The sequence below is a fragment of the Palaemon carinicauda genome, chromosome 10, assembly GCF_036898095.1.
Source record: "Palaemon carinicauda isolate YSFRI2023 chromosome 10, ASM3689809v2, whole genome shotgun sequence".
In the NCBI taxonomy this organism is placed as follows: domain Eukaryota; kingdom Metazoa; phylum Arthropoda; class Malacostraca; order Decapoda; family Palaemonidae; genus Palaemon; species Palaemon carinicauda.
Window position 1 is genome coordinate 128606972 of NC_090734.1, and position 23529 is coordinate 128630500.

Genomic DNA, 23529 nt, shown 5'->3' on the forward strand with positions numbered 1-23529 from the left:
TTGTGTGGTATCGATATGTTGATGATGTTCTAGGTATTTTAGAAGAAAATTTTAATCTTGAGGGCTTTGTTTCAATCATTAATTCATTAGTACCATCAATAAAATTCACTATAGAAAATGAAGAAAATAACCGTATCCCATTTTTAGACGTTTTAATAGTTAGAGAAACAGATAAATTTAAGTTTTCCATATATAGAAAGCCTACGAATAATTTTTCATATGTACATTTTTACTCCGGTCACTCTAAAAATATTAAGCATTCAGTTTTTTCCTCCATGTACCTTAGGGCATTGAGAATTTGTAGCCCAGATTACATTGAGGAGGAGTTCACTAAAATAGAAAAAATTGCTACAGATCTTTGTTATCCTAAATATTTCTTAGAAAAATGTATGAATAAGGCTAAGAAAACATTTTATAGTGTCCAACTAGAGAGAAAGGAAACAATTAATAATATGCTTTGTTTGCCATTTCATGTTTGTTTTCTAGATGTTATACCCCTTTTGAAAAAACTAGATATTGCTGTAGTGTTTAAATATAATTGTACTTTAAAAAACATGTTAATTAAGAATAGTTCTGGAAATGATAATAATGTAATATATAGCATTCCTTGTTCAGAGTGTAACCTATTTTATGTTGGTCAAACATCAAAAAGTATACCAGTCAGATTAAAACAACATCAGGTGGCCGTCTCCAGGGGTTCTCTTAATAATGCCTTGGCCTCCCACTGGTTAGGGTCAAGTCACAGAATTGGTTGGTCAAAGACGGAAAAAGTAATCCATGTAAATGACTATTTCCAAAGGAATATTGTTGAATCATTTTTAATCTCCTGTACTCAAGGTAGAAATTTGAATCTAAGTCCAGGTCTGTTTTCCGTTAATCCAGTATTATCCTTTTATCTAAAATCTGACTTCTCCGGAATTATTAAGAAACTGACAGCTGTTGGATCCCCTTCTCCTGTATAAATACGATGTCTTTGTATATGTATTCTCATTGCTGAGTTTGATAATGTCCTGAGTGGATGAAAGTACTAACTCCAATCAAGTCTTTTTCATTTTTCCTTTCGTGGCTATAATACATATATATATATATATATATATATATATCGCGGGTTTAGTGCTCAATAAGTAAATGTTATATTTGCTTAAAAGCCTTGAAATGCTAAAGAAATTTTGAAAAATTATGATGAGAAGAGGGGGGGGGCGTGTGTTTAGTGGATGATCCTGATCACATACCAACGTAGGTGTTTGGTATTTGATAAACTTATGTCCAAGTGATGTTAGATAACTGGGGCCTAAGAAATTGGTCTGCATTAGTTTATAATAGTTCCGGGTATCCTTGTATTGATTTCCCTCTAAGGATTAGAGTTCTTCCCAGCTCGTGTTTTACCGCCTGCCCTTTGTGGTGAAAGTTGATTAGTGCTGTCAGTGCACCTCATTTGGTTCACTGTAGGCATTATTCGAGGTGTCCCCTTGGTCACATTTAAATCTTTGGTATTTTTCTAACTTCTTGCTGCTTAACCTTTTTTAACTCCATAGTGCAACTGCCGATGTTTTTCGTAAGTCTCATGTGAGCGGTGAATGGCCTCCGAGGCCCCAGTGCTGTGTGATGTGGCCATTAATTCTTAAATATATCCTATATTCTTCCCTTAAGTAAACAGATTGTTTTATACATCAATTTTGAGGTAAAAGATTGGATTATTTGCTTCCCTTTTGTGTGGAAATGATGATTTACGAATAAATATATCCTATATTCTTCCCTTAAATAAACAGATGGTATTATACATCAATTTTGAGGTAAACGATTGGATTATTTGCTTCCCCTTTGTGTGGAAATGATGATTTACGGCTTCTATTGGAGTGGAAAGGGATGATTTATTGCTTTACTCTGGTGTGAAAGGTATGAATTTATTACTACATTTTGGTGTTGTAAGAATTATGTTTTTCACTTTTGTCTGAAAAGAGAGGATTTATTCTTCATTTGAACGTTGTAAGGGAGGATTAATTCCTTCATTTTTACTTGTAAAGAGGATTTATTGTTGATTTTGTAGGCGGTTGTAATCATCCCTCCATATAAGAAGTGTATCTGTTTCTTCCCTCCAGAGACACTCTTAAGTAAAAAGGAGTAAATTTTAATGGTATTCGTAATTTTAGCGACTGGTGAAACTTTACCTGGACTCGTCACCGCAAAGCTTGCGTCACTCTGTACGCCAATCTCACCTGACGCGTATAATACATTCGTTAACGTCTGAAAAAGTTCATATGTTGAGAAATAAAACGAGGGCTGGGTGAATTGAATTATATGTGGTATGTTTGAATGCAATGGTTGTTGATATATGAATTATTTGTATTATTTTAATGTCTTGAATAATGATGTGATTTTTTTTGTACAAAAACAATATTATTATTTTAGCAAACCTTTTTCTGATAATCTTAAAACGTAATACATGAGCCCAAAGCTTAAGGCTAAAACTTAATAGCTTTAAAGCATGATGCGTAAGATTAAAGTGTTGTTGCGTTGACTTTGTGTATAATCCTCACCACGTTCCCTATTTTATCTTCCTGGAGAGTTGCAGGATAAATCAGCTCTCGGAGTAACATTCAGGGATGCATTCGGCCTTCAGGTACAGGTACCTGACATTTCAGCATTTTGATGGTTTAGATCAAGCTGTCATTATGTTAATACCATATCGTTTCTCCTCGAGTAACCTCTCAGTCACGTTAAGATCTTAGGATATGATGAATCGTGATCAGTTGTATGATAAAGTGGTTTAGATAAGATGATGAGGACGGGTTTACGGGTTACTTAACAGTGGGAGAGAAGTTCGTGTATTGGTGAACCCTAGTTGGTAATCTAAATTGATTGGCATAAGCGCCAATGTAAGTTTTAACTTGAGCACAAGTGATATTAACTATATTCAGGAAAATGTTAGGTCGTAGGCTTGGGGAATCTCATGCAGTTTCTGTGTATTGGTGGTAGGAGACCGATAAATTGAAAGGGCCATTTAGAACTGTATGTATTTAATAATCAGGAGATAATAGAGTGAGCGAGTTGTTTATGCGTGGGCTTTTATGGTGGTAGCTGGAGCTTGAAAACAATGTTGAGTCTAGGAAATGTTTAAGAATACGTACAGCGAATGTGGGGTGAGAGATTGGCGTTCATGTGTAGTTGAAAAATCGTTGCAAAGCTTACTGAATTTGTTCCAATAAATTCTATTATTTGCTTACAGTATTCGCTGATGCTCCACTCGTCTCCTATCATTTGTAACCTTCTGAGATATATCCAAGTCTTAGGAATTATCAGTGCTTCATATTTTGTAGATTTCCTTATAAATGTAGCCAGGTTTGATACTTGCTTTGGAAGATCTCGCTTTAGCAAGAGGAAATTGTCTTTTATTTAGTATTGGTTGTTTGCTGCAGAGACTATTATAGATTAGTGTGATGGGCGGTTAGGACTGCTTGTCGACCAGGCGATTAATTGGATGTCGCACACCTTTGGCCGCCATCCATGCCACGGTTGGGTGTGGTTTAGCTACTTGTCAGACTGCCTCTCGGGTGTCTTACTGGACTCAGGGAATAGGGGAAGTAAGCTCTCTCTCTCTCTCTCTCTCTCTCTCTCTCTCTCTCTCTCTCTCTCTCTCTCTCTCTCTCTCTCTCTTTGGGCGTGGGCATCGTTTATCATTTTGAGTAACCGTAGCGGATAAGCTTATAATGGTCAGGTGCCTCGTTAGTAGTTTCGATGGCTATGCGAATAAGGGTCTGGCCTGAAAGGGTGCATTATGAACGGTATTTCAATGCTGACGGCTGGCAACATCCTGGAGGGGGCAAGATAGTAGTTTGGAGATGCTGATAGACGATCTGCAGCTTATTCCCATCACGTCCTAACTTTGGATTTTATTTTAGTTTATTATTTCATACCCTCCTGTTCAATGTCGATATCTGTCCTTCTGTCTAGGTACTAATTACATAAGCTTATATATACAAATGTATAGTATATATACACTGAATATGTATAAACACACACATACATATATACATATATATATATATATATATTTTATATATATATGTATATATATATATATATATATATATATATATATATATATATAGTATATATATTATACATGTGTGTATATATCCTCATGGATGTTGTAATGCGTAAAACAGTCAGAGATGAAGGATTGGACTGGATTGGTGATAGGAATTTAGCAGACATAGAGTATGCTCATGATGCTATCCCATGTTTGCTTACCAGAATGCATGAAATATCACACGAGGTTGGGCTGAAGATAAATAGAAGAAAAACAAGAGATGATGAGACAGAGTATGCAATGGAAGATGAAATATCATTGGATGGAGAAAGGATTAATGATGTATAATCAATTAAGTATTTAGGAACTATGATCTCCAATACAGGGTCTCTAGAATTAGAGTTTAGTGAAAGATTGAAAAAAAGCAAATCAGACAATGGCAAGGTTAAGTAAAATTTGGAAATGAAATCGGCTGAAATTACATATAAAAATCAGACTATATATCAGTTTACTGAGATCGGTGTTACTCTATGAACATGAGTCATGGTATGATAATGAAACAATTTCTAATAGATTTAGTAGATTTGAGAAAATAGCCCTCAGAAGGATATTGGGAGTTAAATGGCAGGACAGGATTAGAAATGAAACTACAAGAGAGATTGCTCTAGTACCATATGTTGATGAGATCATGATGATTGGTAGATAGAGATGGTTTGGATATGCTCTTCGCACTCCCCAAGAGAAATTGGTTCACCAAACGTTGAGTTGGGCTCCTTAAGCCACTAAGAGAGTTGGAAGACCCGGGCCTACATGGGTAAGGACTATGAAGCGCGAAGTATTGAATTAAAATCTTAATATAGAGACGACTGACGAATTCTAACCGAGGTCCTTTGCGTCAATAGTCATAGGAGGAGATCACACAAATATATATATATATATATATATATATATATATATATATATATATATATATAAAAATTAGCCAGACACTAGCTCTTTATTGTGTAGGGGAGATGCTCCAATATGTTCCCCCACGTCCGGTCCGAGCCTCGAACGCGGTGCCATAGCATTTCTTAGACATGCTACAGAAAACGCTACCGGGGAAGACAGTGCCTGTTTGTTAACCTGAAATGTAACTTAACTAAGTAATGAACTAACGTGTTGTACTACTTTTTAAACCGCCTTTGACATGAAAACCTCTGTTAATGACTAAAAAAAAAGAGAGGATTATCAAATACTGCCCCTCACTCTAAAAGACTTTTTTAATACAAGGAAAGCCTCATTAATCACGTTTCTTTTTATTTATTGATGTTTTTTTTCCTTTCATGAGAATATTGAGCTGAAATGTTATTCGGCTTTAGAGAAGCAAAGATCAATTGAATATCTATCATATCTCATGTTTTTGTGCTTATCATGCTCTCTCTCTCTCTCTCTCTCTCTCTCTCTCTCTCTCTCTCTCTCTCTCTCAAAGCTGGAGGGAAGTCCTAAACTCTCCCTTTGATAAATCTGTTGGAAACAGGAGTCCTTGACTCACCTCGCTCCGAAGAAGTGCACCCCGTAACAACCTTCCTTCACAGCGATTAACAAACAGATAGTGTAGGGAGAGAGGGCAAGTTTATAGACTGATCATAAATTGCAGAGCAAGAGACAGTGATATTGCCCTAGCATGCAGTACAAAGCCCTAGAGATTGACCTTATATACATATGATCTGTGCCCAAGATCCCTCTCTACCCAAGCTAGGGCCAGGTAATGGCTGCTGGTTACGCAACAAGTAGAACTATAGGCTCCCCCAAAACCCCTCATCCTTTGCTTACAAGGATGGTGAGTTTGCAGACACTAAAGGAACTAACTAGTTTGAGTGGGACTCAAACTCCAGTCTGGCGATTTTCCCATTTGTATGGGGTAAGCACGGTTGCCTTCTTTTTGAAGGACTGCTGTGGCTTTGGTGTAGACTGTAGTCCCGATAGGCTGTCCGCCCTGCTTGACATTGCTTAGTTCCCATTAGCATATGTTCATGTATAGTACCAGTCACCAGTGTCCTTTCTCTCAGCAGAGAGTAGTCCTGGCACTGTTAGGTCGACAGTTCGAGACGTGTGAGGTGTCTGTTATGTTTTTAGAAGGTGTTGGAGTGGCTTTGTTTGATTGTGTGTTAGTCTGTAACACCCATTTGCTTTTAAGCAAACCTATCCGTCAATTACAAACATAATCCTGAGGTGTCTAGATGGATAGCAAAGTGTCCGCCTCCCTGACTGGTTGGCTGCAGATTGGAACCATTTACCCCATCTCTCTTGATAGTTCCGTTGATAGAGTTCTCGAAGGCATGGTTTCGGCTGAGAGGGCAGGGGTTCGAATCTCTGCCAAGCCAGAAGCTATTATCATAAATGAATTCCAGTGGATATATATTCCCAAGGTAGAATTTGGTATGAAAGGCCATTGTGGTTGATATTTACATACATACATACATACATATATACATATGTGTGTATATATATATATATATATATATATATATATATATATATATATATATATATATATATATATATATTGATTAGTACTCCAAGGGAATGTGTTGCCACCAATGTTGTTTATCCTCCTCATGGATTTTGTAATGCTTCGAACAGTTAGGGATAGTAGAGAAGGATTGGACTGGATTGTTAACAGGAAATTAGCTGACCTAGAGTATGCTGATGACGATGTCCCTTTTAGAAGAGCAGCCCAGGACTTGCAGAGCTTGCTTATCAGAATGCATGAAATGTCACATGAGGTTGGTCTCAAGATAAATAGAAGAAAGACAGAGAGGATGAGAATGGAATATGCAATGGAAGATGAAATATCATTGGAAGGAGAAAGGATCATTGAAGTGGAATCGTTTAAATATTCAAGAACTATGATCTCTAATACATGATCTTTATAATTAAGAGTTTAGTGAAATATATGAAAAAATCAAATCTGACAATGGCTATGTTAAGTAAAATTTGGAAATCAAATCACCTGAAATTACACATGAAAGTCAAGCTATATATCAGTTTAGTGAGGTCAGTGTTAATGTATGGACATGAGTCGAGGTATGACAATGAAACAATATCCAACAAATTTTGTAGATGTGAGAACAAAGCCCTCAGAAGAATATTGGGAGTTAAATGGCAGGAGGCAAAGATTAGACACAAAACTATAAGAGAGATTACTCGCGTGCCATATGTGAATGAATTCATGTGGTAGACGGAGATAGTTTGGGCATGCTTTTCGCACTCCCCAGGAGAGATTAGTTCACCAAACTTTCAACTTGGCTCCACAAAGCACTATAAGAGTTGGAATACCCAGTCCTACATGGCTGAGAAATATGAAGCGTGAAGTTGGAGATAATGAGTAGAGAAGTATTGATTTAAAAGCTCAAGATAGAGACAATTGGCGAAATCTCACAGAGGCCCTTTGCGTCAAAAGGCGTTGGAGATTTTATATATATATATATATATATATATATATATATATATATATATATATATATATATATATGTATATATATATATATATATATATATATATATATATATATATATATATATATATATATGATAAATGCATCAGTTTCTATTCTCCTGCAGGACAAAAGCCTCCGACATATCCTTATTTATTTGTCTTGGGTTGGCCAGTTTTCATAATCACGCAGGCCAACTGTGGATTGGTGACGGTGATACTTTTGTTTGATCGCTCACAGCAAACCAACCTCGTATGGGTGGCCCTGACTAGTAGAGCATTGCTGATCATTGGGATAAATAAACCCTTTCACCACGTTAAGGTATCCTCAGTCAGAAAGGGATATTTTATACATACAACATACATGCATACGTATATATTTCACAGTGGGCTGATAAACATACCAACTTCCTCTGTTCTAAAGCTTTCAAGGCAGACCCATATCAGGTCCCCAAATTGTATCTTACAACTCTGACGCCTTCTGATCTTTGAAGCAAAATTCATAGGATGGTCATGATCACATATGACACCTTTTACGCCTAAAGTTTCGAATGTCAGTAATCTGATATAAGTGTTGGTTATTCTCCTGAAATTAGTATATGGACTTTAAGCTCATTTTTCACCAAAGATTTGGGGATAACTTGATACCTTGTCTTCGGTTTAAAAATGATAATTTTTTTCTGTATTTCTATTATCGTTGGTGAAATTCTTTCTCTCTCTCTCTCTCTCTCTCTCTCTCTCTCTCTCTCTCTCTCTCTCTCTCTCTCTCTCTCTCTCTTTGCCTGTGTCTCCCTGAAGTGCTGCGTGCTGTAGTTATATAATAAAGACTATTCACATATGCTTTATTTAGGAATAAAAATACTTATGAATTCCCAATGTATGTGTAATTATGGGTTTTTTTTCCATAGCAGCTTACCAATTTACAATATAAATCATGACTTATGAAGAGCCATTCACCATAGAAAAAAAAAAAACCATGCCACGCTAAGTGAGCTAAGTTATAAATGCAAAGTCACCTTTCGGTAGAAAAAAAGCTACTTTTTCCTATTACATTCTTTAAGAGCAACCTTCTACGGGCAAATGACCTTATTAAAGAGCATATCACGTCCCTTATTTTATGAAATATTCATTCTTGGGAGAATTAACTGGTGACCTATTTCTATTGAAATGTTGTGAATGAATAAAAAAAAAAAAAAAAAACGAAGACCCGCTCCTGATATTTAAACCTGAGTTTTATTCTTACTAATTTGTAGCTTGTTGTAAGATTGTCTTTTGATTCAGTATTTTTCCTTCGACCAATCTCTAGAATGTGTAATAATTTTCAAGAATTTTGTTTTGTTCCTTATGTTATATAGTTGGATTACTCTTTACGCCAGCAGTGGATTTTGAACGTCATAATTCTGCGAGTCATCTTTGACGTTCGTGTTAGTAATCTTATAGGTAGAAGTTTATGGATCTTGATATCGAATTATCCCTTTTAATGAGATTTACGTAAGTGTAGGAACCCGGTGCCTTGATTAAAAGTTTCTGCATTAAAAAATTAATGTATCTGATATAAAGAGCATTTTAAAGATGAGATGCATTTCTTTGCTGCAAAGAGAGACACATAGAAAGATTACTAGTTCTGTTCCAACTCGGCTCGTTTGGAGAGTTACCTCGTTGAGCCCCCGCCCTGTGTAGCCTGATATACTATCTATAACAGGCATTAAAATTATGGTATTGCACCTTGGTTCAAAGGCAAAATATCCAAGAATTTGTTTGACATGCCTTTGAAGGCTTCGACTGGCTGAATAGAGATGGATGAGGGGCATTGAGAAGAACAGTTCCATAGATTACAGGCTGCGAGAGCAGAGGATGAAGTGCATGCAATTTCAGCTTGGTTATAATTTCTGTAGGTTTAGGAATAGAACATGTAACACAGTGCTAAAGTTGTGGCGAAATTGAAGAACAAATGATTCTAGTTTTAAAGGGTGTGTTGGAAGTTTTGGAACTAACACCTCTCTTTGATTTTATATACGCATAGAATCTTACAGCATTAATGGCTAAGCTGTTATATTTCTGAATTTCAACTACTACGGCCTGTCACAATAGGGGTGGTCATGCAAATAGTTTATTTTTTATCTCAAACTGTAGAATTTTATGCTGGTCTTATTTGCCCATATTAGTTTGTGCGGAGACCATGGTGAGGATTAGTCTGTAATTATGAGTGGTTTCATCAAATGGTGCCATAGTGCTAATATCTCTTTTATAAAATGCTCTCCGTATCCCTCCATAATGTTGACGAGAGTTCACTATGGTTCTGTCAACGTGGGCAGTGTGTCTTAATTCGCTTCATGACTAGGATTCTTATTTACTCTAGTTGATAAGCCGTGATACCGTAGATCTCCTTTGTATAAATACATGGGGGTTTGTAGGTAGAAGATCGTTATCAGTCAGATTTGACGATTGCTTTCCTTACGATTATCTCAAAAGATCTTTTAAGATGGACTATTGGTGATATAGATGGGCAGGATTTTGGGAGATGCCATTCGCCGATGGGCTTTAGTGCTGGGCTAGTGATTGCATGTTTAAAAATTCCTGCAATGTTTTTTTATTAGTGGTTAATTCCACATTTCCTTTCTTTTTTGTCTAATTTTAATAGTATTACAAGGAAGTGTTCTGGCCCATGCTGAGTTAATTCTAAGATTGTCGAACTTTTTTTTTTCAATATTTTTTTTCCGTGAACTCAGTGTTTTAAAGTGTCCTAAGTCTGTTACCATTTACATCGAAGAAATTAATTACATCATCGAAAAATTGAAGCCAGGAGACGAATACACGGAGGAGTAATGATTTGATAGCCATTTACATATTTGTTCATTTACTTCAAGGGGCATGATACCACTCTTCACTTTTTTGTGTTTACCTTCATATAAGAACAACTTTGAGTGGATTCTATTATTCCCAAATCATCTGTTTTCCTCTGGTTGGTTTTCAGCCTCGAGAGAATTGATGAGTCGTTGTTAATTGTGTAAAACTTTACTGGTTGATCTAAACCCTCGATTTAAGTTCGGTGGTATCGACTTAATAATTTTCAGTTTTCCTCTTCTTAATAATAACATTCGGTGATCTTTTGGTATGATGGAATTTGCTTTGCCTGGATGATTTCTGTATCTATAATAATAATTGTCTAGCCCTTCGTACACAATTGATGTAAATATTTTAATTCCTTACTTTTATTTGTTATCCAATAGTTAGTCCCAATCGATCAGCCATAAGTTTGGCTGTATGTAAGTTGAAGACTGATAGCGATGGAGTGAAGATATTTATGGATGTTTTGTTCTAGGTGTTTAGTTGAACATTTTTGTGAAGTTTCATGCGTTACTGGATAATGATCGGAAGGGGACGAGGGTTGCCTTGGGATGTTGACCAGAAGATGTAGCCTAATCATTGGTGAAAGTTATTAAGGGTGTTATCTAGCCCCAACTGAGTTGCTCTCGTTTCCAACGTTATCCTTTGAGGGAGATCATGAGTGTCACATATATCAATTAAGCATCCTAGTTTCCTGTTTTTTTTTTTTTTTTTTTTTTTTTTTTTTTTTTTTATGGGAGGACCTGGCTTCTGGTACTCATTTTCTAATGGACGCCTAGCCCTTCTTTCCAAATTATGTTGGGCCAAGTTCAAATTCACAATGTCATTATGTTTGGGTCTGGTGACCACAGAGAATTTGTTTCTGATATCATATTGTTTTTAATGCTTTTCTTAATGACTGCTCCAGTGGTAGGTCGTGGTATATATATATATATATATATATATATATATATATATATATATATATATATATATATATAGAGAGAGAGAGAGAGAGAGAGAGAGAGAGAGAGAGAGAGAGAGAGAGAGAGAGAGAGAGAGAGAGAGCGGCAGCAGCATATCTGTGGTCTAGGAAGTCTCATGCCTACGCTAGTAACTTTGCGACATATCGGATGTCTGGAAACTTCATCACCCGTGATGATTGTTATCCTGTATTAAACATCATTTGTTTGATAAATTTTGAGAGATTATGGGAGTTATCAGATTAAAGATGTTTCTAGACACACACACACACACACACACACACACACACACATATATATATATATATATATATATATATATATATATATATATATATATATATATATATAATGTGTGTGTGTGTGTGTAACAGAATGGGTCCCTAGAGATTGCAAACGAAGCAAGGGAAGGAAGTGAAGAAGATGGATTGACGAGCTAAGAAAATTTGCGGGTACAGACTGGCTTAGAAAGACCTAAACAGACGCAAATGGAAGGATATGTCTGAAGCTTTTGTCCTCCACAGGACTTCATTTGCTCCAGCTTGCAGTTCAAACTCTCATTTTTAAGACACCCTCTTAATTGCCCATGTTACTGAATGGACTCCCCGCCCACATTCATTAAACTTAATCCGATCTTTTTTTATATATTTGATTTCTAATTGATTGAAGTATGAGGTCCAATTGTATGTTACAGGTAAATGTTCCCAGGCGACCATATATTGCCTTCTACACTACAGGCTTACCTCAGTGTTCCTTTGGCACAGGGTGTACTGAAACACACTTTCTTTCCCTTATAATTTTGTATATAGCATTAGATTAGTTTCTTTTCTGAGTGGGGATCCTTTAGCGTGGTGAAAGGGTTTGTGTATCGCCATGATCAGCAAAGCTATACTAGGCCCCCCATACTAGTTTGGTTTGCTGTGAGCGATCAGACAATCGTCTCCTACCATCACAAATCCGCAGTTTGCCAGCGTGGTGAAGAAAACGGGCCAAACCACAGACATGATTATAATGACATGTCTGAGCCCTTTGTCTAGGAGTAGACCAGCAACGGCTGCATTTGTTGTTGTTAGATTAGTTGATTATTTGGTTTGTGTCCATCAAACTGTGTGTTCAATGTTATTTGCACACGCATACATGAACTTGAAGATATTTTCATATTTGCATTGTTCCAGACTTATTCTCGTTCCTTTAAAAGCGAAAATTTCATGAATCCAATCCAATCCATCTGTATTAATTTGATATCAAATATGACTTTCACTTCTCTAGTCCCGTTCTTTCTTGAGTGACTTCTAATTCTTTCATCATTTAATCAAATTCCTTAGTTCAATTTCATTGGCTTTACTCTGCAGATTCAACAGTGATGGCCTACGTAATATTTCTGATGATATCAAATGTATATATGAATGCCACTAATAAGGGACTTCGTAGCATCTCTTATTTGGTCAGAGGCATTTTGAAAAGAGGATTTATTAAAACACCAAATAGCCCTGCCTGTGTCTGAATACTCACCCACGTCTTTGGAATAGCCTCGCTGCAACGATGAATGATTATGTAAGGGATTGTTGTTGCTATGAATATGGCCTTACATAAGTCTAACGAATTTATACTGGATGGGACCATTATGTTGTGACCTTATCCGAAGGGACCCCAATTGACTGGCGCCTTCCTTAATCTAAATGCAAATCTTTGAGTTTCCTTCTGTCAAGTTCTGTTTTTTTTTTTTTTTATGAGGACCGTTACTATTTTGCAGTGAAGATTTTGCTAAGGATGATAAGGGTTTAAAAGGGCGCGCAAAAGAAAGGAAGGAATAGTGGGCTTACGGGTCTCCGCATTGTGATTATGGAGCCGATCTAAAGATTAAGTAAGATAAATATGTCTATGGCCTCTATAAATTCAAGTCTTGCGTAACTCACGGAGTTTAGATAACATGTGGAAGTCTTACCTTGGGTTTATATAACAGGAGAGGACTATAAATGGTATCATAGTCTTATATGGCACATAAAGGGAGGAATAGTCTCTGGACTTCCTTAATTTTCCATAGTATCCAGCACTGCAGGGAGTTTCAAGTTAGACAAGACTAGATGGGACAAAGGTAGTCGGGGACCTTCAGGTGGAAGCTATGGTGTAGCGGATTATTTTCATTGATAAGTAGGTCCAACTGTGAGACTTGAAAACCTTTTGGCTTTGCTGTTCGTTCTCTGCGGTTCAGGAACTGTTCGGTGTATGTTTTAGGGCAATTGGTAACAAATATAATGCATGAAGTTGGAAGCGTCTTTTTGAAAGCAGCAGGTAAATTTAGTAAAGGATATTTTTAAAAACTTATTGTTTCTGTGGGTGAAAATAAGTTTTCTATTTGATCATAAATACCCATTCTGCTGAGTGGTACGCAAAATACCCAAGAATGTATGCAATAAACTGATCTCTTATGTCCTGTAGTGCAAAAAAAAAAAAAAAAAAAAAAAAGAGTAAGTCCTTAAAGTAAATTATCCTTATTTAGCTAAATTTTTGTTAGGGTGGGATTATCTTAATACGGCATAGTATTTTTTTATTCGATTATATTGATAAGCCTAGAGAACCAAAAATCTTTTATTAGAAAAAAAAATTAAACGTTTCAGTTACGTCCAAAATAGGAGCTATGCCACGTGGTTTATTTTTTTTTCTTTTCAATTTTTTTTTTTATTATTTAGAACAAATTATTTATTGCCAGGCATATATATGTTATTTTTTTTTTAAACCAAATATAAATATATTCAATAAATATGTTTGATTCTGAAGTATTTTGCACGTATATGGACCATCTGTTTATTTTATTTTATAAGAAGCTAAAAATATAATTCTTTATTGTGAAGTCCATTTTGTCATGGGTTGTTAGATAATGCAAGGACAAGTGTACCCAATAAACCAGCCTAATCATACTTCATGAACTCTAATTAAAGTAAATTTTAATCAGTCACGCTGAAGTCATTTAGATTTCCATGTCTGAGTGGACAACTGTCGGTGGTTGTGTGGATGTTGTATAAGCATTGCTGCTGCTTTGGTTATGTCAACAGTTTTGCTTATGTTGTTGCCATGTTGCTATAGCTGCTATTTATGTTGCTTTAGTTGCTTATTTTTTGTAGTTGATGTTTTTGTTGCGGGTAACAGGGTAGTGTAGCCTTCGTATATAAGGGAAAGGCGGACAGACAGGGAAAAGGAATTCTTAACTGACCGTCAGCTTTTAAGTAACTAATGCTTCCTTTATGAAACATTATGTCCGTGTTGAATAAGAGGAGCTATAGTCAATTTCTTTTAATGGGGCGCATTTGCACCGACTCGTAGCGGTGCTCTTTTAGCTCGGAAAAATTTCCTGATCGCTGATTGGTTAGAATTATCTTGTCCAACCAACCAGCGATCAGGAAACTTTTCCGAGCGAAAAGGGCACCGCTGCGAGTCCGTGCAAATCTAGCTCGCTAAAAAAAATTAACTATAGTAAGAAATATAAGATAATTGCACAGAGTACATTATGTTATGCACACTTTTTTTTCTCCTACAATTAACTGATTAGAATATTTAATGTTTTGCTGCTAACAAGGTTAATTGGAGAAGCGGTTCCTTGTTAAATATTCCTCTGTACTTAATTAAAGAAGAAGAGAGAAATAAAGGAAGAGTGGAGGACGAAGATCAGAGAGAGGAGGAAGGAGAAGGAATGAGAGAAGAAGCAAGCAGTCAAATTACTACTGGCACTGGCCCTCACATTTATTTGCTTGTTCACAGAACCGTATTTTTCCTATGTAATAAAGAGCAGATATCTAGCTCTCTCTCTCTCTCTCTCTCTCTCTCTCTCTCTCTCTCTCTCTCTCTCTCTCTATATATATATATATATATATATATATATATATATATATATATGTATATATATATATATTTATATTTCCGGACACGCTCATCGGCATTGCAAGACGTATAACTACTTGCATCCGTCCCTCGGGTAGGGGTGAGGGAGAAGTCATACCCTGATGAGAGTAGGGTACCCCGAGAAGTACACTCGGAAATCACAATCTCCCACAAATTGCATAAACTGCCATGTTGGAGTTTGGAAAGGGGCGGTGGGTGAGAAGGGTTGAATCTGTGTGGATATCTATCTAAATATTTAGCCGTCATTTTTGACAGGTTGTGTACCCTAGTAATGGTATAAAAATATTGAATTAGGTTTAGAGCATTACCAAAAAATATTAATTATATAATAATTTATTTTAAAATAGATTACGTCTCTACACTATATATACATGCATTGAAATTTTAGGTGTATGTATTTTATATAAAAAAGTGACGTTACAATAAGTGCGGCCCATGAGTTAATCTCGTAACATAATTGTTATATACCTAGACGGACCAGAATTTCTGTCAAGAATTTATTATGGAAAACGCCTTTTACTGTCAGATAGGCCTTTTGCTCCCCTAAAATTATGTTCCTTACATAACGAAGTGAAACACGCAATGGTGACTTTAATATGACGCAGTCGAACGTTAAAGTCATTCTACTTCTGTCCTTGGGAATTCGTTGACTTATGACGCCCAAGTTAAGAATGACAGAATGACCTAATTTTGTTATATATATATATATATATATATATATATATATACATATATATATATATATATATATATATATATATATATATATATATACACATATATATATATTTATATATATATATATATATATATATATATATATATATATATATATATATATATATATTTTTTTTTTTCGGTTTCGCTCAGCTCTCCCCTTCCCTCGGGCAAGGGGGAGGGGGAATAGTCATATCCTGATGAGAGGGGGTGCATGTATGTGCAAATCTGACTGGGGGTACCTTAACGTGGTAAAAGTGTCTGTGTATTGCCATGGTCAGCAAAGTTGTACTAGTCAGAGTTACCCTTATTAGGTTGGTTAGTTGTGAACAATCGGACTAAAGTAAAATCTTCCACCCCACCAATACGCTCTGGACAACGTGGTGGGGAAATGGTCAAACGGCAGACATGAACAATTACATGTCTGTGAGACGGACTGAGACCTTTGACCTGCAGTGACGGCTGCATATGTTGTTGTGTGTATAGCCTAGAGAGAGAGAGAGAGAGAGAGAGAGAGAGAGAGAGAGAGAGAGAGAGAGAGAGAGAGAGATAATAACAGTGGAAAACACTTTCTTCATAAGAACATTAAAACCGAATGATAAGTAACAATTTAAAGCCTTTCATTGACAAAACAAGAGATCTTAAAATATCCTCTTACTGAAACTGTGTCAGAATCTTGACTGTCGAGATCGGGACATGAAAGACTAATTCTGAAAGGGTTCTAATGATTACATATTGGAGTCTTACTGCCTTAGTCTCTATTTTTAGTTTTACCTTTAATAAGGTAGGCAGGTTTATGCTCCTTTGTACTCCTTGGAGTAGCCGCCAAAGTCAGTTGTTTCCGCAGGTCACAAAGTACCTCTTGACCCACACACACACATACATATATACATACATATATTTATCAACAACAAACAGAAAATTCAGCTGTTTTTAGTTCACTGCAGGACAAAGGCCTCAGACATGCTCTTATTCATGTCTAGGGTTTAAACCAGTTTTCATCACCACGTTGGCCAAACTGCGGATTGAGGATGGTGAAAATCTTTTCTGATCACTCACAAGAAACCAACATAGCTTTGTTGATCATGGCGATACACAAACCCTTTCACCATGTTAAGGTATCCCCACTCAGAAAGGGGTATATAATATATTCGCACAAACAAATTATACTAGTATAAAAAATCTGGGTAGTATGTACTGTCCTTAATTAAGCTCTGACTACGGCCCTGTCAGTCCCTAATTGTTTGCTTCTCCAGATGTCATTCCCAAGGATGTGGTGTTGCACTTGCGTACAGTTCGTCTTTGAAGGAAAACTGAAGGTTATTTTCAGCATCCTTTTCTAAGTTCGCTTTTTTATATTTTATTCTTTAGTTTGTCCTCTTCTCACATAACTATCCAGCATTTTCGACTCTGAATTGTTCTAGATTTAACCTGCCAACTTTCATGTTTATTTTCTTTTTTTATAACTGAATCATTCGTTCATTAAATAATGAATCCTTTCTAGCCAGTCATTATGAGAACCTAGCTTTTGAATACGGTTTCTTGTGGAAATATATTATTTGTTAGTTTATTGTAGTTTTATAGTTAATTGCAACTTATTTTTTTTGCAAGCGATATTCATTGTCTCAAAGTGTGTGGCAAATCTCCAAAAAGGCACTAAGTCCTTCGTTAGATTAATTATGGCAATTTTGAGTTATATCTTGTATTTAATTTATCTTCACTAATGTAATGTGCAGTCGCATCAATCTTTATGTTGACCTTCAGAATGATCCCACTTACGTCGCAAGGACCGTCATTCTCCATGCGAAGTTTTAGTGTTGCAATACATCAGCTGCTCGGTAATTAATCAGTCTGAAAAGACAATGACGCCAATCCTGATGGACGGGCTTACCTGTGACATCCAACGTTATTTACAGTTTTCTCTTTGTTACTCTCTTTTGATCTCCCACCCCCGACTAGAAAATTGCGTCAATTCTCATTATTCTTATTATTATTACTAGTCAAGCTACAATGCTAGTTAGAAAAGCAAGATGTTATAAGCCAAGGGAAAAATAGCCCAGTGAGGAAAGGAAACTAGGAAATAAATAAATGATATAAGTAATGAAAAATTAGAATAAAATATTTGAAAAAAACATTTTACAACATTAAAACAGATAATTCATATATAACCACAGAGATTTATGTCATGCCTGTTTTTTTCAAGATTCGGGAAAAAAGTAGTTAAGTATTTTGAGCAACTATGATAATATTTCTGATGACCTGGAAACACAGGTGTTTGGACACCTCTATAGAAATACGTCAAACAATCTAAGACGGGCTCCTGACCTATATTCACGGCCCACAAACTTAGACTACGCTACCCTAATGCCCTCGCAAACTGACCACATCTGGTCCAACTGAGCATAAGAGTATTGCGCAGAGAAGGAAGGACCAAACGACACAGGATGTGACATAATTAGGCGAAGGCCATCCTCTTTAACTAGTCGGCAAGAGTAACGAGTTTGGAAAAGATCTGATATCTCGTGAAGGAGATGACCTGTCTCTTCCCTTTATTCGTCTCAAGATTTTACCAAGATATCAAAGTGGATCTCTCTCCTCTCTCCTCTCTCTCTCTCTCTCTCTCTCTCTCTCTCTCTCTCTCTCTCTCTCTAGGCATTTCGTAACAATAGTTATAGACATTCAGTTAACATTCGACGTTTAAAGGGGAATTTAGTTCTGACTTTGAATAGAGGATGGGTATTAGCACTCTCTCTCTCTCTCTCTCTCTCTCTCTCTCTCTCTCTCTCTCTCTCTCTCTCTCTCTCTCTCTCTCTCTCTCTCTCTCTTTCTCTCAATACTCACTGACAACATGAAATATAAAATTGCATGAAATTTACTAAAGTCGCGGCAATAAAGTCGATGATTTATTTTAATTACAGTATAACGGGGATAATCAGATGCTAATACACAGTACAATTACTATATTATTTTCATGCTCAACGTTGCTTGATACTTTAGGGGGGAGTGTCGTCAGTGTACCCCATGCACTGTAGATATATATTACTAAACGCCCTTAGCTCTGCCAACTTTATAGTCTTTACCTTCCCTCCTTTCAGACTTCCTTTCTTTCAACTCGGTGTCCAACCTTTCAACTTTTCTCCATAATGCAAATGCTGGGAGTCTACCTCCCCATTGCACCCTTGCACTGTAAGGCCTCCCTTACCCTAATGGTGGGTAATATGGCCAATATTCTATAAAAAATAAGGACTTATTACATAATACATTCATATCAAACGACTAGCTACTATGTAGGAATACGGAGCAGCTGATAGCATCGAGGTTTTACTTTGTGGGTTCATTCTTGGTTTAGCCTTTAGGTACACTTAAGGATCTCTTGGGTTCCAGTGTTTGGTGTTAAGACCAAATTTCCTATTTAATTCGATTGGATTGGATACCTTTAACTGTTTAGGACTTCAGGATGAGCGTGCTTTTATCTTGTTGTTTGTAGCCACCCTTTCTGAGTGGTGAAAGGGTTCATGTATCGCCATCAGCAAAGCTGTACTAGACAGTGCCACCTATACTAGGTTGGTTTGCTGTGAGCAAAAAGTTTCACGGCATCACCAATCCGCAGTGGCCCGCGTGGTGATGAAAACGGGCAAAACCTCAGAAATGAATGACATGTCTAAGGTCTTTGTCCTACAGTGAACTGGAAACGTTTGCATTTGTTGTTGTGTATATATACTCTGTATATATATGTATATATATATTTTATATATATATATAATATTTATATATATATATATAAATATATAGAAATATATATATATATATATAAAATATATATATACATATATATACAGAGTATATATATATATATATATATATATATATATATATATATATATACTCTGTATATATATGTATATATATATTTTATATATACATATTTATATATTTATATATATATATATATATATATATATATATATATATTTAATGTGTGTATGTATGTATGTCCGTCCTTGTTTACATCCTTCACGTACTTCCGTTAAAGGAAAGCTAAAACTGCGCTATCACATCATCCTTGTCATCCAAACACGTTTCTCAAATGACAAAGCTGGATATCGAATTCGACCGGGAAAAGAGACTACTCTAACTTATCGATCTCCTAAATTGGACGACCTATTCTCAAGTTATGTACCCCATAGATCTAGACATTGAATGGTCAGATTAATCAGGATATCACATGAAAAGACGATTAGATGAAAGGGTGGACTAAACTGAGCAACAATTGGTTCAATTTGTAACATTGGAGAAATTTTGTGTATTCAGTCTGTGGCGAAACTGTATACCGTTTGTATACTCTTTCGTGATGGTTATCATACAGTGGTATATAATTACACGTTCACTTGTAAATACCATACAGTACAAAGAAAAATGTCTAGAAGTATGTTAATACTTTCTTGTACACGAATGTTTTTTATTTATTTATTTACCTATGACCTCTATATACTCAAAATAGGAATCTTTAAAAGAAAAAAAAAACTAAAAAATGGATCTCGGGGATGCTGTTGCAGTGTACCAACATTAGTTATTATGTTCACAAATATATCTCGAACCTGTATCTATGTTCATAATAGAATTTATAATTTCTTCAATAGATATCTCTTCCTTCACTTAAATAACCCACAGGATATCTTTTGTCCATCCATTAGAATACATGAACTTTCTTTAATGCATCTAAATAATTTTTCGTGTACTTAGATTAATTTCACTGCATCTTTCTTTTGTCCTTTCGAATATTTGAATCCTCTTTTCTTTCTTCCTTTTCGTTTCTTTTATTCCCTTAACTGCATCTTTGTTCCTTTCATTTTGAGTATTCCAATTCTATTCATAATTTACTTTTTAATGTTCGATTAATTCCATTCTCTTCATCTTTCTTCTTTCCTTTTCAATAAGTGAATTCTCCTTGCAACGTCTTTCCTCCTTCAGTTCAAGTATTTCATCGCCTTCACAGCAATTGTCTTCCTTTTCCAGGATAAAATGGGACGAGAAAAGGACGAGAACCAAGAGAGGGGGAACTGGGACAACAAGTGGGAGTACCTCCTGTCCCTGGCTGGCTACGCCATCGGTCTGGGCAACGTGTGGAGGTTCCCCTACTTGTGTTACAGAAATGGAGGAGGTGAGTGCTCGACTAAGGTTTGAAAGGACATGTTGTTGTGTTTCGGATATGGGAAGATAGTTGAGGGAGGAAGTGGAAGGTAGAAAGATAATTGATTTAATTGATTGATTTAAAGTTTTTTGGTATCCTGACATATAAGGTCATTGTCGCCTAGAAAGATAAAGGAGAGAGGAAGGGGAAGGTAGAAAGATAATGGGAAAGGAAGTGGAAGGTAGAAAGATGAAGGAGAGAGGAAGTGGAAGGTAGGAAGATAAATGGGAAAGGAAGTGGAAGGTAGAAAGATAAATGGGAAAGGAAGTGGAAGGTAGAAAGATAAAGGAGAGAGGAAGTGGAAGGTAGAAAGATAATTGATTTAATTGATTGATTTAAAGTTTTTTGGTATCCTGACATATAAGGTCATTGTTGCCTAGAAAGATAAAGGAGAGAGGAAGGGAAGGTAGAAAGATAATGGGAAAGGAAGTGGAAGGTAGAAAGATGAAGGAGAGAGGAAGTGGAAGGTAGGAAGATAAAGGGGAAAGGAAGTGGAAGGTAGAAAGATAAATGGGAAAGGAATTGGAAGGTAGAAAGATAAAGGAGAGAGGAAGTGGAAGGTAGAAAGATAAATGGGAAAGGAAGTGGAAGGTAGAAAGATAAAGGAGAGAGGAAGTGGAAGGTAGAAAGATAAATGGGAAAGGAAGTGGAAGGTAGAAAGATAAAGGAGAGATGAAGTGGAAGGTAGAAAGATAAATGGGAAAGGAAGTGGAAGGTAGAAAGATAAAGAGAGAGGAAGTGGAAGGTAGAAAGATAAATGGAAAGGAAGTGGAAGGCTAGAAAGATAAAGGAGAGATGAAGTGGAAGGTAGAAAGATAAATGGGAAAGGAAGTGGAAGGTAGAAAGATAAAGGAGAGGGAAGTGGAAGGGTAGAAAGATAAAGGAGTGAGGAAGTGGAAGGTAAAAAGATACAGGAGAGGAGAAGTGGAAGGTAGAAAGATAAATGGGAAAGGAAGTGGAAGGTAGAAAGATAAATGGGAAAGGAAGTGGAAGGTAGAAAAATAAAGGAGAGAGGAAGTAGAAGGTAGAAAGATAAATGGGAAAGGAAGTGGAAGGTAGAAAGATAAAGGAGAGGAGAAGTGGAAGGTAGAAAGATAAAGGAGAGAGGAAGTGGAAGGTAGAAAGATAAATGGGAAAGGAAGTGGAAGGTAGAAAGATAAATGGGAAAGGAAGTGGAAGGTAGAAAGATAAATGGGAAAGGAAGTGGAAGGTAGGAGATAAAGGAGAGAGGAAGTTGAAGGTAGAAAGATAAATGGGAAAGGAAGTGGAAGGTAGAAAGATAAATGGGAAAGGAAGTGGAAGGTAGAAAGATAAATGGGAAAGGAAGTGGAAGGTAGGAAGATAAAGGAGAGGAAGTGGAAGGTAGAAAGATAAATGGGAAAGGAAGTGGAAGGTAGAAAGATAAAGGAGAGAGGAAGTGGAAGGTAGAAAGATAAATGGGAAAGGAATTGGAAGGTAGAAAGATAAAGGAGAGAGGAAGTGGAAGGTAGAAAGATAAATGGGAAAGGAAGTGGAAGGTAGAAAGATAAAGGAGAGATGAAGTGGAAGGTAGAAAGATAAATGGGAAAGGAAGTGGAAGGTAGAAAGATAAAGGAGAGAGGAAGTGGAAGGTAGAAAGATAAATGGGAAAGGAAGTGGAAGGGTAGAAAGATAAAGGAGAGAGGAAGTGGAAGGTAGAAAGATAAAGGAGTGAGGAAGTGGAAGGTAAAAAGATACAGGAGAGGAGAAGTGGAAGGTAGAAAGATAAATGGGAAAGGAAGTGGAAGGTAGAAAGATAAATGGGAAAGGAAGTGGAAGGTAGAAAAATAAAGGAGAGAGGAAGTAGAAGGTAGAAAGATAAATGGAAAGGAAGTGGAAGGTAGAAAGATAAAGGAGAGGAGAAGTGGAAGGTAGAAAGATAAAGGAGAGAGGAAGTGGAAGGTAGAAAGATAAATGGGAAAGGAAGTGGAAGGTAGAAAGATAAATGGGAAAGGAAGTGGAAGGTAGAAAGATAAATGGGAAAGGAAGTGGAAGGTAGAAAGATAAATGGGAAAGGAAGTGGAAGGTAGGAGAAGAAAGGAGAGAGGAAGTTGAAGGTAGAAAGATAAATGGGAAAGGAAGTGGAAGGTAGAAAGATAAATGGGAAAGGAAGTGGAAGGTAGAAAGATAAAGGAGAGGAGAAGTGGAAGGTAGAAAGATAAATGGGAAAGGAAGTGGAAGGTAGAAAGATAATGGGAAAGGAAGTGGAAGGTAGAAAGATAAATGGGAAAGGAAGTGGAAGGTAGAAAAATAAAGGAGAGGGAAGTGGAAGGTAGAAAGATAAAGGATAGGAGAAGTGGAAGGTAGAAAGATAAATGGGAAAGGAAGTGGAAGATAGAAAGATAAATGGGAAAGGAAGTTTAAGGTAGAAAAATAAAGAGAGAGGAAG